A 14,369-nucleotide genomic window follows, 5' to 3' on the forward strand; every position below is an offset into this window, starting at 1 on the left:
TGGTGTGAAAAAAATATAAATATGTGTATCTATATATGCATACACACATACATATATGTATTTATGTGAGCATGTATGTATATATAAATGTGTGTCTGTGTCTGTATAATTTAGATATATAAAATCTATATATTAGATGGGCCCACTGACTCTCTTTTCTTTGGAAATCAGCCCTGCACAAATTATTGAGATATAATTTATATGCTCCCCTAAGTGACAAGAGTTTGCTCATATAATTAGCAATAATGATAAATAAAAATAAAATGTGGGCTTATATATGGCCAATTATACAGTATAAAGCTATCATTCCATCTGCAGGGATCATAAACCACTACAAGCATGTGCGTCCCATGAGGTTGGTTCCTGTTGCTAGAAATTATATGAAATGACAGCTGACCATGGGAAAAATGGTGGGATGAATCTCATGTTTCAATGATGTGGTGGTGCTTGGTGGTGCAGGGAGTGGTGGGGGGACTGAGATACTAAGGAGGAGAGAGGCCTGGACTCAGTTCTCCCACCAGTTCCCCTAGGGTCATTCTCCTCCTGCGGGCAGTGGGGGCGGCAGGGCAGCCCCTCTATGGGCCAGGCAGAGAGTGCAACTTTCTATGCGCACCACGTCACTTAATCTCACCAATGACCATGTCATGTGGTCATAGTCATCACTCCATTTCACAGACCAGGTAACTGAGGCTGGGAGATGTGAGGTCATGTGTCCAAGGGCACAGGTCTGCCCTGACCCATGCTCTCTTCCAGCACTATCAATTATGATTCTTCTACTGAAGATAATATTAGTTAGTATATATTGTGGTGCCAAGGACTCTTCAAACGCTTGTTCCTGGGACCTTAGGGGACACGACCAGCATTCCCATTGGACAAAGGAGGTAACAGAGGGTCCAAGGGTGAATGTCATTGTCCCAGGAGTCCCAGTGAGGGAGGGTGGAGCTGGGGGTGGTTTGTGGACTCTTGCTTCCCTGAGGCCAGGTATTGGGGGATTTGGAAGGGACAGGTGTTCAGAAAGGGTGCATGGTTAGTGACTTGTTGGGAAAGGCAGCAGTGTTTTGCCCAGGGCTTTGCTTCTCCATAAGCATCCTTGGTAAGAGGAACGTTAGTCCTTCTGCTAATAGGCTGTACGTATACATCCCTCTGAATCACCGCTGGGTTCTGAATCATGTACTGTAGAAACAAAAGCGGTCACAGGCCTTTGCGAAGATGCTGGCTCAAGGTTCACTGCTGCACGCCAGAGAGTAGCTCATTGAATCCTCCCAACAACCTGCGTTGCAGCAACTGTGATCCTCTGTAGCAGATGAGAAAGCTGAGGATCAGAGAGGTTGAGCCGTTTACCCCAAGTGGCCCAGATGAAAAGAAGCCACATGGGACTCCACCAGGTCTGCCTGCCTGCAAGGCCCAAGGACAGGGGCCGCAAGGCCCAAGGACAGGGGCCACAGGGCCCAAGAGTTGGGGGAGAGCCATGCAGGGCCGGGAATAGGGTGAGCCAAGTGCCGCATTCACCTCTGTGGCAAAATTCAAGGAGATGCAGTAATAGTAAACAAGATATATGATATTTTCATGCAATTTGCAAAAAACAAAAATTAATACAAAAATCCGTGATGAACAAAATATCAAAGCTTTAAGAGGAAGAAGTAACAGGGTTGTGCTGAGCCACATTGGCACCTGAAGCAAAGGGAAAAATCAGAAATATTGATTCTGTTTTCACTTAAAAATTTCCATTTTTTTTTCATCATGGAAATTTTGAATTTTTAAAATAGTATTTATCTTGAACACTGTGTTTTGGGGATGTCTCATTAAAATTTGCACCCCATTTGCCCCACTCATGGCCTTTGGGGAGCAGCTCCCAGAGGCCAGTTACCATGAAAGGATGGAGATTGGCATTTCCAGGGACCCACTGGGCAGGCCTGTTCAACCCAGTTACCGCCTATACTCGTTTCTGATTTGGGGCAATCCTTTGCCAGGATCCCTTCTGTCAGTGCTCCCCAGCTGGTCAGCCGCTCCCTCACTTCTTTAAAGCGTTCAGTTCAGTTCAGTTCAGTCGCTCAGTCGTGTCCGACTCTTTGCGACCCCATGCATTGCAGCACGCCAGGCCTCCCTGTCCATCACCATCTCCCGGAGTTCACTCAGACTCACGTTCATCGAGTCAGTGATGCCATCCAGCCATCTCATCCTCGGTTGTCCCCTTCTCCTCCTGCCCCCAATCCCTCCCAGCATCAGGGTCTTTTCCAATGAGTCAACTCTTCGCATGAGGTGGCCAAAGTACTGGAGTTTCAGCTTTAGCATCATTCCTTCCAAAGAAATCCCAGGGCTGATCTCCTTCAGAAGGACTAGTTGGATCTCCTTGCCGTCCAAGAGACTCTCAAGAGTCTTCTCCAACACCACAGTTCAAAAGCATCAGTTCTTTGGCGCTCACCCTTCTTCACAGTCCAACTCTCACATCCATACATGACCACAGGAAAAACCATAGCCTTGACTAGATGGACCTTAGTCGGCAAAGTAATGTCTCTGCTTTTGAATATGCTATCTAGGTTGGTCATAACTTTTCTTCCAAGGAGTAAGCGTCTTTTAATTTCATGGCTGCAATCACCATCTGCAGTGATTTTAAAGCTTTAGTTGCCGCTAAAGAAGACCCGGAGCTTCGTAGGGTAGGCGCTTGGGACTCCAGCTCTGCAGCTTCATTCCTCAGGGACCCCGGCAGCCTTTAGCTTTGGGCTCTCTGCTCTTGCAACTCCACATCTTCCCAGAAGGGGACGGCATGGGCACGTGCATTCCCAGCCTCAGACCTGGGGGCGTTTTTTTTTTTTTTTTTTTTTCCTTCCCACTTCTGCGGCTTTTCCTTCTTGGTGCAAACAGTCCCCAGTGACAGCACCCAACAAGGCTGCTCTTTAATCCCTTGCTGACAATCCCTCTCCCAGGTAAGGATGGTGTAAGGGAGGAACCTCTTTTGAGTTCTGTTTTGGTGAACAGCGTTTTCCCCCATGGATTTGAACTGAAAAGAAATCTACAGGTTCAGACAGACAAAATAAGTATGAATGCTGACTATGTGCCAGATCTTCTCTCCCTGACTGCGCAGCAGTCCCAAGAGGTGGTCACTACTGTAATCCCTTCTTCGGAGATGTGCAGGTTGCCTGGGCTTAGTGGGGCCGGGTGTCCTGGGATACCTCCCTGTGGCTCCAGCTGGGTGTCCTGCCCACTCTCTCTCAGCACTCACCAAATGCCGAGGAGCTCATGGCCCCCCTGAGCAGCCCCCAGCCAAGGCGGTGGGAGCGGAGGATGAACGCCAAGCTCTCTGTCTGCAGGTGAGATGAGCAGTGGATGCTGGGTGCCCCTCCCCTAGTTTTTAGGTGGGCTTGAGTGGGACCCCCTTGGTGGTTGTTGGCCTTGATAACACCACCCCTGTCCCATCATATGGCCACCAGCAATAACATTATTGGTGCTGTTAACTGAGCACTTAATGTATGCCAGGAGCTGTGTCAAGGGCTCTTGCAGAGTTTGACTTATTTGTTCCTTCAGCAGCCCCATTTTATGGATAAGGAAAGGTCCCAGGTCCCAGGGTCACAGGATTCAGACCCAGGTGTGATGGCCTTAGCTAGCCGCATGAACCATAGAGTGAAGTGATAGCAGGTGGAGTTTTTCCGGGTGTGAAGAATGAATGGATGCTCCCAGGACAGTCACTTTGGATGGCTCTAGGAAGCATGATGTCTCAGGCACTGGGTGTGTCTGTGGGAAGCTGGGATGCATCCCAGGCTCCGAGAGTCACACCTGGAACGGGAGGATTCCATCCCTACTCCATGCCAACTGTGGTGGAGGGACCTTTGTTCATCTTTCTGCATTTACTTACTTTTTTTTTTTTTTAACCATAGGTGAGTAGGCATTGCTTCTCATAATTTGAAAAGAAAACCGTAAAAAATCAAGACTTTCAGATGAGAGCACATTTAGAGATATATTAACTGAGAAAATGTAGCTAAAATGAGCTCTTAGCAGGATGCTTGGTCAAAAGTGGTTTCTGGGATAAAGACAAGTGGATGGCTGGGGAGCTGGATCTGGTTGATCAGTGCCTGCCCGCTGTCCCCTCCAAAGGGCAGAGGGCATTGCTCCCCTCTGAAGAGTCACCCCCTCAAGGACCCAATAGTTACTGACATACTGTGCTGATCACATGTTATTAATCCTTTTACTTTCCACAGTAACCCCATAAGGTAGGTATTACTATTACTATTATTCCCATTTCTCAGCAAGATGGAGGCTCAGAAGAGTTAAGTAATTTGCTGAAGGTCACACAGCACAAAGGAGTGGATCAGAATTCTAGCACCAGAATTTGGCCCCAGAGGCAGCTCCTGACCCCTTGGGGAAGGTGCCCCTCTGGCTGCCTGACACCCCCCTCGATTGGTTCTCCAGCATGGTCAGCACAAAAAGCAGACATTTCCAGAGTTGGTAAATTCCCTGTGGGCCAATCAGAGACTTTGAGCTCCACAGAGAGAGCATGATGTCCTCTGAAGCAAGAGTTCAGGGTCAGCAGACTCGGGTGTGTGAGACACTGCAGCTCTACCCCCGCCTCTGAAGCCTCGGATGAGGAAACTGGGGCACAGAGATGCCAAGCTCTTGCCTAGAGCCAGCTGCCAAGGGGCAGGCCTCCTGCACCTGCTGGATGTGGACTCTGGGCCCACAGGTGAGTGCTCCGTTGCCAGCCTCTGAGTTGTGGGAACGGGAGCTGGCAGGGGTGCAGGCAGGGGTGGTGTGCAAGCCCCTGTCTCTCTGGAGCACCCATCCAAGCCCCACTTCCACCCCATCCCTCTGCCCCAGTCCCTCTCTCCTGGCCAAACTCCCAGCATCACTGTGACCTTCTCAGGTGCCTCAGAGCCCTGGTCCCAACTGGCCGGTTCTCTCCCTGGATCCGTGGCTGTTGGGGTGACATCTTCAGGAGATGATCAGCCCCAAGGGGCTAGGATGCCTGGCCTCGCTCAGTGCAGCCCTGGAGCAGAGCAGGTGCTCAGCCAAGCACGTGCTGGTGAGTGAAGAAAGAAAGAGCAAACAAATGCGGTGAGCACTCGGCCTGGAGGTGTCACAGGGTGGCTGAGGTGTAGGCAGGCAGAGTCTTCAGCTGCAGCGAGGATTTGGTTCCATTTTCTCACAGAAGGAAAACAAAAAATGCGTGCTGATCATGGAAGGGGCCTTTGGATTTCTCTCCCCAGGAAAAGCAGCGGATCGCTTATATTCAGCTGTCCTGGCCCACAGGTCTGTCTGGGAGAAGAACTTTCCTCCCCCTGGTGGGTGGGGGCTGGCTGTGATGCCTTGTCTTGGACGACCTCTGTCCCTCCCTCGCCCTGAAGCACGGGGGCGGGGTTGGTCGCGGTTTAGTTGCTAAGTTGTGTCTGACTCTCACGACCCCATGGACTGTAGCCTGCCAGGCTCCTGTGGCCATGCGATTCTTCTTGCAGGCAGATTTGTTACTGACTGAGCCACCGGGGAAGCCGGATAGGGGAATGATAGGGGTCGCAATCCAGCCTCCCAGCCCTGGGCCCCGCACTTTGAACAGTGTGGCCAAGTGACTGAGGCTCACAGACTGCCTGAGTGGAGCCGGGCTTGTGACAGCTGCGCTCCATTTCCGTGGCGAAGGGAGAAAGTAGCAGGGATCTGCAGTTGCTGTGCTTTCATGAGCAATTTCCTCCTCAGGGCGTGGGACCATCACCTGGCTCCGGGGCCCCAGCATCTCCAGGTGAAGGGAAAGAGCCTAATAGGGAAGCCCACCCTGTCTGACCCCAAGGGCTTCCTGGTCCCCAAGAGAGGGCACAAGAGTCTTTTGCTGCCACTTCCAGAGGCTGTTGCGGGGGAGGGCAGAAGTTGAGAGGGTGATGATCCTGGCAGGTGGGGGCCCTGGCTGCTGCCCTCTCACCTGTGCCAGGCTCTACAAGCCAGACAGGTGGGGGAGGAGACGGAGGTGGAGAAAGACGATGGGTGGTAGGGGGCCCCCAGATGGGTAGCAGTGGTGGCTGGCTTTTCTCTGTGTGTCTGGCTGGTGACCTTTCAGAGGAGTGGATTCAGAAGCGACTGCTGTTTGTCGAGGCCCAGTTCAGAGACATCCTCAGTGTTAAATGTCAGGCCCCCACTGTCACCAGGAAGCAGGAAGTGCCTCTTAGTAGGAGACAGACTGGCTGACACCAACAGGGTGAATGGGCGCCCTCCGCTCTGCCAGCCCAGGGTTGGGGATTTGAGGTGCTTCTTGGGGATCGGAGCAGAGCGTGGGCTGCGAGCATCTGGAGAGTCTAGGAATCGGCAGGCTCCCCGCCCTGCTCTGCGGGAGGCTGCCCACCTGGTGTGTGTGTGTGTGCACGCACATGTGCATGGTGCCTCCAAGGGTAACCTGATAGCTGCCTCTCCCCCAACCCTGAGGGCACCCACTCTGCATGTCACCCCTCATGCTGACAGGGCCTGGGCTGAAGTGGTAAGATCTCCTCACAGGGTCAGGCATGCTGGGCCTCGCTTGGGGTTGACAGGGGGCATCTGAAAGGCCATTTTGAGGTGGGGGCAGTCACTGGCCTTTCATAGCCTTTTGTGTGCCTGCAAGCCTAAGGAGGGGAGGTCGGGGCAGCAGCTTCTCCAAGGACTTAGTAACAGTCCTATGCATTTGGATTCTTTCCGAGGAAATTAGAGAAGTGTTTGCCCTCTCTGAGTCCATGTTTATTTTCCTAACTCTAAGCCCAGGAACAGTTTGGCCTGGGCTAGTAATGTCCCAGTCCCCCATTTCATAGCCCACATCTCAGGGTCTGTGAGAGCAGCTTTGGAGCCTCTGCTTCCTGTGCTGGGCGGGGCTGAAGTGATAAAGTGCAGGCACTTAGCTCTTGATCTCCAGAGGGGACCCTGAGCTTCTTGGCCTTCTGGCTAAGATCAAGTGCAGAGAGGACCCTGAGCAGGGGATAAGACACACTCTTGTTTGCGCAAGAGAGAAGTTGTAATAAGCATTTTCCATCCACCTCCTGAGCGTTGATTTCCTTAAATGGCATCTGAACAACATCCCAGGGCCTGGAGGACTGGAGCCACAAACCTGCATGTCTCTTGGGGCTTGCCACCTGAAGCCAAGCCCCTGGCCAGTGTTGCAAAAGTTTGGCAGGAAATTAAATGTATCCAATGGATTTATGCACTTATTATTTACTTTTAAACGTTTTAATACTGAAGTCTATCGTAATACACTCTTCCCTAGTGGCTCAGATGGTAGAGAATCTGCCTGCAATGTGGGAGACCTGGGTTTGATCCCTGGGTTGGGAAGATCCCCTGGCGAAGGGATTGGATACCCACTCCAGTATTCTTGCCTGGAGAATCCCATGGACAGAGGAGTCTGACGGGAATACGCATGCATCATAAGCGCTCAGCCTGATGTGTTTTCACCAATAGAACATGCCTGTGTCACTGGCATCCAGACTGAGACCTGGAATGTGACCACCCCCTCCCCATTGCCTGTCCCAGCCCTGAAAAGATGCTCCCATGCTGACTTCTCTCAGCATCCATCCGGTTTGTCTGTTTTTGCACTTTATATAAATGGAATCATACAGCACGTTCTTGTCTGTATCTGGCTTCTCTGGCCCAGCAGCCTGCAGATTCATTTTTATCTCTGATCCCACCAGAACTGTTTTCCTGAGGCTGGGAAAGATCCCACTAAACAGGTCCCTGGGGCGGAGATGGCCAACAGAGGCAGTGACCACATGGCCACCAGGAATGACTGAGATCTGATGGGGCAAACTGGTGGCTGGAGGGCTGGTTGTACTCAGCTTGCCCTCTGCAGTGGGAAGTATGTGTCTCTGTGTTATATATGTCGGGTATATAAAAAATATATATAAAAGAGTAATTTCATGCACGTTACCCAGAATTGACAACTTAATATAACTTTCAGTCCTTTAAGAAAAATTGAGCTGAATTCACATTACGTAAAAAGAACCCTTTTAGAGAGCACAGCTCAGTGTTGTTTCATATATTCACAATGTTGTACAATCACTGCCTCTGCCTAGTTCCAAAGCTTCTTTATTGCCCCAAAAGGAAACCCTGTATGCATTAGCTGGCAATCCTCAAGCCCCCTTCCTCCAGACCCCGGTAGCCACAGACCTACTTTCTGTCTCTGTTTATTTGCCTGATCTGGACGTTTTGTACAAATGGGAGCCCGTAATAGGTGAGCTGTGTTTGGCTCTTTTCACTTGCATCACGTTTCTAAAGTTCTTCCATGTGGTAGTGTGTCTCAATAACTTCTTCCTTTATGTCACTTTTGCTCCAAGTCACTTTTTTCTGTATTTTTAATTGAAGGATAATTGTGTCGGTTTCTGCCACACACAAACATGACCAAGTCATTTTTTTTTTAAAGCAGAGGAAAGAGTTTTTATTGATGAGTTATTTCCCAAAACCACACAAATGGTGTTATCTGCTGCTGTGTAACAAATTACCCTCAAACTGAGTGGCTTAAAACACCATTTGTGACCTCCCAGCTTCTGGGGGCCAGGAGCCTGGGTGCAGCCTGTCTGGGTCCTCTGGGTCAGGGTCTCTCACAGGCTGTGGCCATCGCAAGGCTCTGCAGGGAAGGATCGGGTTCAGGCTTGTTCATGGGATCGCTGGCAGGACTCAGCTCCTTGTGGGCCATAGGGTCAAGGCCGCATGAGCTGTTGGACAGTGGTTTCCCTCAGCTTCTTGTCATGAGAGCATCTCCACCAGGCATCTCATGACATGGCAGCCGGGCTCATCGGGGAGAGAGAGAGAGAGAGAAAGAGAAAGAGAGAAACAGGAGGGAGACGGGGAGGAGAACGCAGCTGGGCCTGGAGTCACAACCTGTTGTAACCTCATCTGGGAAGTGGTGACAATATTTTATGTCCAAAACGATGACTTACCAATTTCAAACTCTGAAACACTTCCAGGTCCAGAAATACTCATTTGACAGCAAAGTTCACTTGGTAGCAAAATCTGAACCAAGAATCCTTTGAGTCTTTATTCCTTTCAGTTTGAGCCTTCACACATTTTACAACAAAAACACGAATGGATTTGACTTGGTGGGGCTGCCCTAGATCGTACCAGAAAGTGAAAGTGAAAGAGTTAGTCACTCAGCCGTGTCTGACTCTTTGTGACCCCATGGACTATAGCCCACCAGGCTCCTCCGTCCATGTTATTCTCCAGGCAAGAATACTGGAGTGGGCTGTCATTTCCTTCTCCAGGGGATCTTCCCAACCCAGGGATCAAACTTGGGTCTCCCACTTTGCAGATGGATTCTTTACTGTCTGAGACATCAGGGAAGCCTCAGACCTTAGCAGAAGGGTTATGTAATACATAATATATGCACTATCTAAAATCTAAAAAGCTCTAAATTCTCAGACACATCTGGTCCCATGCTGTGGATGCTGAAAGCCCCGGGTCCATTGGGTGGGTACTCGGGTGTGTTTGAACACGTAAGAGCAAGAGATGTGTTTTCCACTAGCTTTACTTCCTTCAATCATGTAATTTTCTTGAAACTCAAGCATCAGAGTTTCTAATTTGTCTTGGATGAGCTGTGCTTGTGACAGCATCCATTCCGAGTCCTTGGCCCGATTATGTTTTGCTTCATTTCCGAGGTCTCTCATTTAGACTGAGGCCGTCTGGATGGTCATTGCTCTGATGTATTTCAGCATCTTGTGTCCAGGTTCGCCAGCCTCGTCTTGACCTTGGAAATGTGGTGACATTTATGAGGCCATTTGGACACCCACGAGGAGGTTGATTTCCTTGGATTAAATGTCAAGTTTGAGACGGTCCAGGGTGATGGACTCCTCTATCCTGTCCACTCCCATTCTCAAATGTCCTTTGACTGGACATTTCTGCTCCATTATAAGCCCACAAGTGCCAACCAAATTACTCAGGTCATCTGAATCCAGGGGATTGGGGTGGGGAGGCTCCGGGCAGTGTCAAGTGAGACGGGCAGAAATGTTGTCTCATTTTTATTTTTCAAAGAAAACATACATGTGGTTAGCTGGTGAATATATTACTGGAGGCAGGAAAAAAAAATCCCACCAACTGAGGTTTCTGAGATGTTAGTTAGTTTATAAAACCTAACTACCTGTGTATTGACCAGCACAAAAGGGTAAAAAAGAATCTCTGTACATCAATGTTCTAAGTAGAAGTAGTTTTATGGGGCGTTAAACACATGGACATAAACTTGGAGTAAGCATTATCTAAATTAAGTAGCAAAAAGCATTACATAGTCTTCTGGAAATTTAAATGTGTTTGTGTTCTTGTTGTCTGGAGGATGTGTGTCTTCAGATTTTGATTTGAGTCTCTCCCTCTCTTTAAAGAAATCTTGGAGTTTATGGTCACCATGCTGAACGTTGCATACAACTGTGCATGCCGTACGATTCATCTGCCTTATAACTGGAAGTTTGTACGTTTGACCTCGTTCACCCATTTTCACCACCCCCACGTCTGACAACCATCAGTCTGCGCTCCGTCTCTAAGAGACTACGTTTTTTTTAAGATTGCACATAGAAGTGAAATCATACAGCATTTGTCTTTCTCTCTCTGAGTTAGCATCATGTTCTCTGTCTATCTGTGTTGTTGCAAATGCAGGATTTCCTTCCTTTTGATGGTGAATGACATTTCATTGTATACACACACACCACATTTTCTTACCCGTTCGTCCACTGATGGGCACTTAGCTTGTTTCCAAACCTAGACCCTGCGCAAAATGCTACAGTGAACACGGAGACGCAGATATCTCTTCCAGAGATTTCATATCCTTCAGATAAATGCCCAAACGTGGAACTGCTGGATCATATGACAGCTCTATTTTAAACTTTTAGAGGAATCTTCATGACTGTTTCCTATAGTAACATGTCAATTTACATTCCCACCAACAGCACACAGGGTTGATCTGAATCTCTTGAATTTTTATTCCCTCAAGGAACTGAAGTCCATCAGATCTAAGTATGGATGTGCCCATTTCCTCTGCTGGTACACAGTGGGCACCGGGGCCAGGAGAGCCCTGAAAACCTTTAGAACCCAGAGTTCTGGTCTTTCTGAAGGTTCAGCTGTTCAGCCATGGCATGGTCCACTCTACTCCTCCAGGTCATTTCCTTTGACAGCGCTGACCAGTCTCCCTACAGCCTGGCTACTGATTAACACAGACCAACGAATTAAAGTGAGAATTAAAGTTTTAGAAGAAGGATGTCCCTGGTGATAGAGTGGATAAGAATCTGTCTGCTAATACAGGGGGCACAGGTTCAGTCCCTGGTCTGGGAGGATCTCACATGCTGCAGGGCAGCTAAGCCCGTATCCCACAACTACTAAAGCCCATGTGCCTTAGAGCCTGTGCTCTGAAACAAGAGAAGCCACTGCAATGAGAACCCCACACACTGCAACGAAAAGCCGCCCCTGCTCGCCACAACTCGAGAGCAGTGAAGGAGTGAAAGTTGCTCAGTCACGTCTGACTCTGTGACCTTATGGACTGTTGCCTGCCAGGTGCCTCTGTCCATGGAATTCTCTAGGCAAGAATACTGGAGTGGGTAGCCATTCCTTTCTCCAGGGGATCCTTCCAATCAGGGATCAAACCCAGGTCTCCCACACTGCGGGTAGATTCTTTACTGTCTGAGCCACCAGGGAAGCCCACAGCTAGACAAGCCTGTGTAAAGCAGCAAAGACTCAGCACAGCCAAAAAAAAAAAAAAAGTTTCAGAAGAGTCAAACGGGATATATTGAATTGGGGTCCAGACAGAAGGGAGCCCTTCCATTTTGCTAGATATTTTTGTTGACACACTGTCATGGAAGATGGCTCTCAGATTCATTTTATGATCAGAAATTAGAACAAAAAGAAAAATCAGAATCACATCCGGGCTGCAGGGATGTGCTGTGTCACACACAGCAGTCAGACGGGAATGTGGTCCTGGTGGGGTTGAGACGAAGTTGGCAGACAGAAGAGTCTGGCTGCTCCGCTCGACTGCGGCGGCATCTGATCACAACAAGGGACGTGGGTTTCTTCAAGGGCAGATGCCTTGCCTGCAGCAATGACCGAGATGCCAAAACATTAGGATTTAAGCTGGGAGGACTTGGCCGAGCATCCTGGTGTTTAGTCTACATCAGGCTCAACATCCGGGTGATTGGAGACATCTTTGGAGGTGAATGAGCCACGTGATCTGGTCTCATGTGAACACAGCCTGGATCAAGAGCAGAGAAAGAGAAACGCTCAGCAGAGAGTGTTTTCTGAGCAGGGAGAGGAGGCAGTGAAATCTACTCCAGACTCTGCTTGGCTCCAGCACGGCTGTAACCAAGGACCACAAGCCAGGTGACTTAAGCAACAGGAGTTGGTCCTCTCCCAGGGGAATCCGTGGTCCGTCTGCAGCCTGTAGGGTGGAATTCTGCCTTGTCTATTCCCGGCTTCTGGTGATTTGCTGGTGATTCTCAGCATCCTTGGCTTATAGATTGCTGCTATTTAATCACTCAGTCGTGTCTGACTCTTTGCGACCCCATGAACTCTAACCCAGCAGGTTCCTCCGTCCATGGGATTATCCAGGCAAGAATACCCGAGTGGGTTGCCATTTCCTCCTCCAGGGAATCTTCCTGACCTGGGGATTGAACCTACATCTCCTGCATTGGCAAGCAGATTCTTTACCATCAGGCCACCAGGGAAGCTTGTGGATACACATCACTCCGATTTCTGCCTCATCACATGGCTTCTTCCCCATGTGTCTGTGTCTCCACCTGGCTGTCTCCTCCCTGTGTCTCTCTTCTTACAAGGACACCAGTCATATTGGATTAAGTCTCCCCGCCCCAACTCCAGTATGACTTCATCCTAATTTAACTAATTCCCTCTGCAATGACCCTGTTTCTTAATCAGGCCACATTCACAGGTGTTGGAGGTTAGAACTATGACAGATCTTTCTTGGGGGGTACACAGTTCATCCCGTGATGCCTTGGTCCTCTTTTTCTCAGGACCTGAAGAGCTGTGATATCTCTCCTTTATATGTGTGGTCCTTGGGATATCAGCATGATGACTGAGGGATTTCCTGGTGGCCATGGTCCATGTGATCCACGTGGCAGGCAATAAGGGCGGGCACCATGCTCAGAGGGAATGACAAGGTGTTTTGAAGGGCTGATTCTCTTGTGTTCTGGCTCTTCCAGGCCAGGCAGCCCGTGAGAGCCTGAGTTTCCTTCTCTGGTTTGGAGGCAAGCCTTAGGGGGCAGAGAACCAAGGAGAAGCCTGGGAGGAAGCTCTGTGCTGTGCCTCTGTTCTCAGTGCCTGATCAGCTGGCTCTGCAGCTGTCTGCAGCCAGGCCCCATCCCCCACCCCCGGGATAGTAGGGAGACCGATCCCTCAGGGAATAGCCTGCAGACTTTATAGAGAACCACGCCCCAAACAAGAGCAATTCTCCCCCAGGGCCTGTGGGGTTCCAACACTGAGCCCAGAACTTGGAGGGGATGGTGGCCCAGACTCAGCAGGAATCCTCTCCCCTTAGCACTGGGTGCCCCAGAGTCACAGAGCCCCTTTAGAAGTGCGCTAGTTGAGGCCTAGCACACTAGGGTCAGGGAAAGGTTCTAGATGAGGGAATCTTGGGCTGGTAAAGCATACCCACCACACCTGGACAGGAAGGTGAGCAGGAGAGGTGTGGATGGGTGGGCCTCGCAGGTGGGTTCCACCAGGTACAAGTGCCTGCGGCCCACCTCGGTCAAGCAAACACGGGGAGGAACCCACCCCATGAACAGTGACACTGGGACCACCAGGAGGAGGAAGGAGCGTGACGTCATGGAGGGCAGGTAACTGACGTTGCTGCCCCCGCCCTGCCCACCTCAGGGCTGAAGGAGACACCATCCTTTGCTACTCAGAAATGAAACGCAAACCCGCCTCCACAGGCCACGTGCAAACTCTCCCCTCTCTGGCTCCCTGGGGTCCAGCTGGTGGGGCCCAAGGGCCTGCTGGTTGCTCCTCATGGTCCTCTTGCACCAACTGGATGTCCCACTCTCCACGTCCACCCCCATTCGTAGGAACTGGAGCAAAGCCTCAGAGACAGGCAGAGAACTCAAATGCTGACAACAGGGTGGATGTCAAAGGCCCCCAAGGGGAAGGACAATGGCCAGCTCAGCTGCTGTCTTTGCTGTAGTGGGTGGGTGGGTGGTTGGGTGGGGTGTGGACCAAGTCAGGATGAGGTTTCTAGGGAGCACTGGGAAACCCATCCTTCCTGGAAATCTGTGCTCACTGCTAATTTTGTGCTTGTTTCTGCTTTAAAGCTGTTCATATATTGCCAATATTCCGGGGAATGACTGTGGAGGGGTCCTCAGAGCACATTATTCCTCCTGAAAAGCAGGCCTAGGGGTTCTGGGGTACAGAAACACCTGGCCAACCACCTCATCTTAACAAGGATGGTGAGAAAGGGGATG

Source organism: Budorcas taxicolor, chromosome 13, assembly GCF_023091745.1.
Source record: "Budorcas taxicolor isolate Tak-1 chromosome 13, Takin1.1, whole genome shotgun sequence".
Classification (NCBI taxonomy): Eukaryota; Metazoa; Chordata; class Mammalia; order Artiodactyla; family Bovidae; genus Budorcas; species Budorcas taxicolor.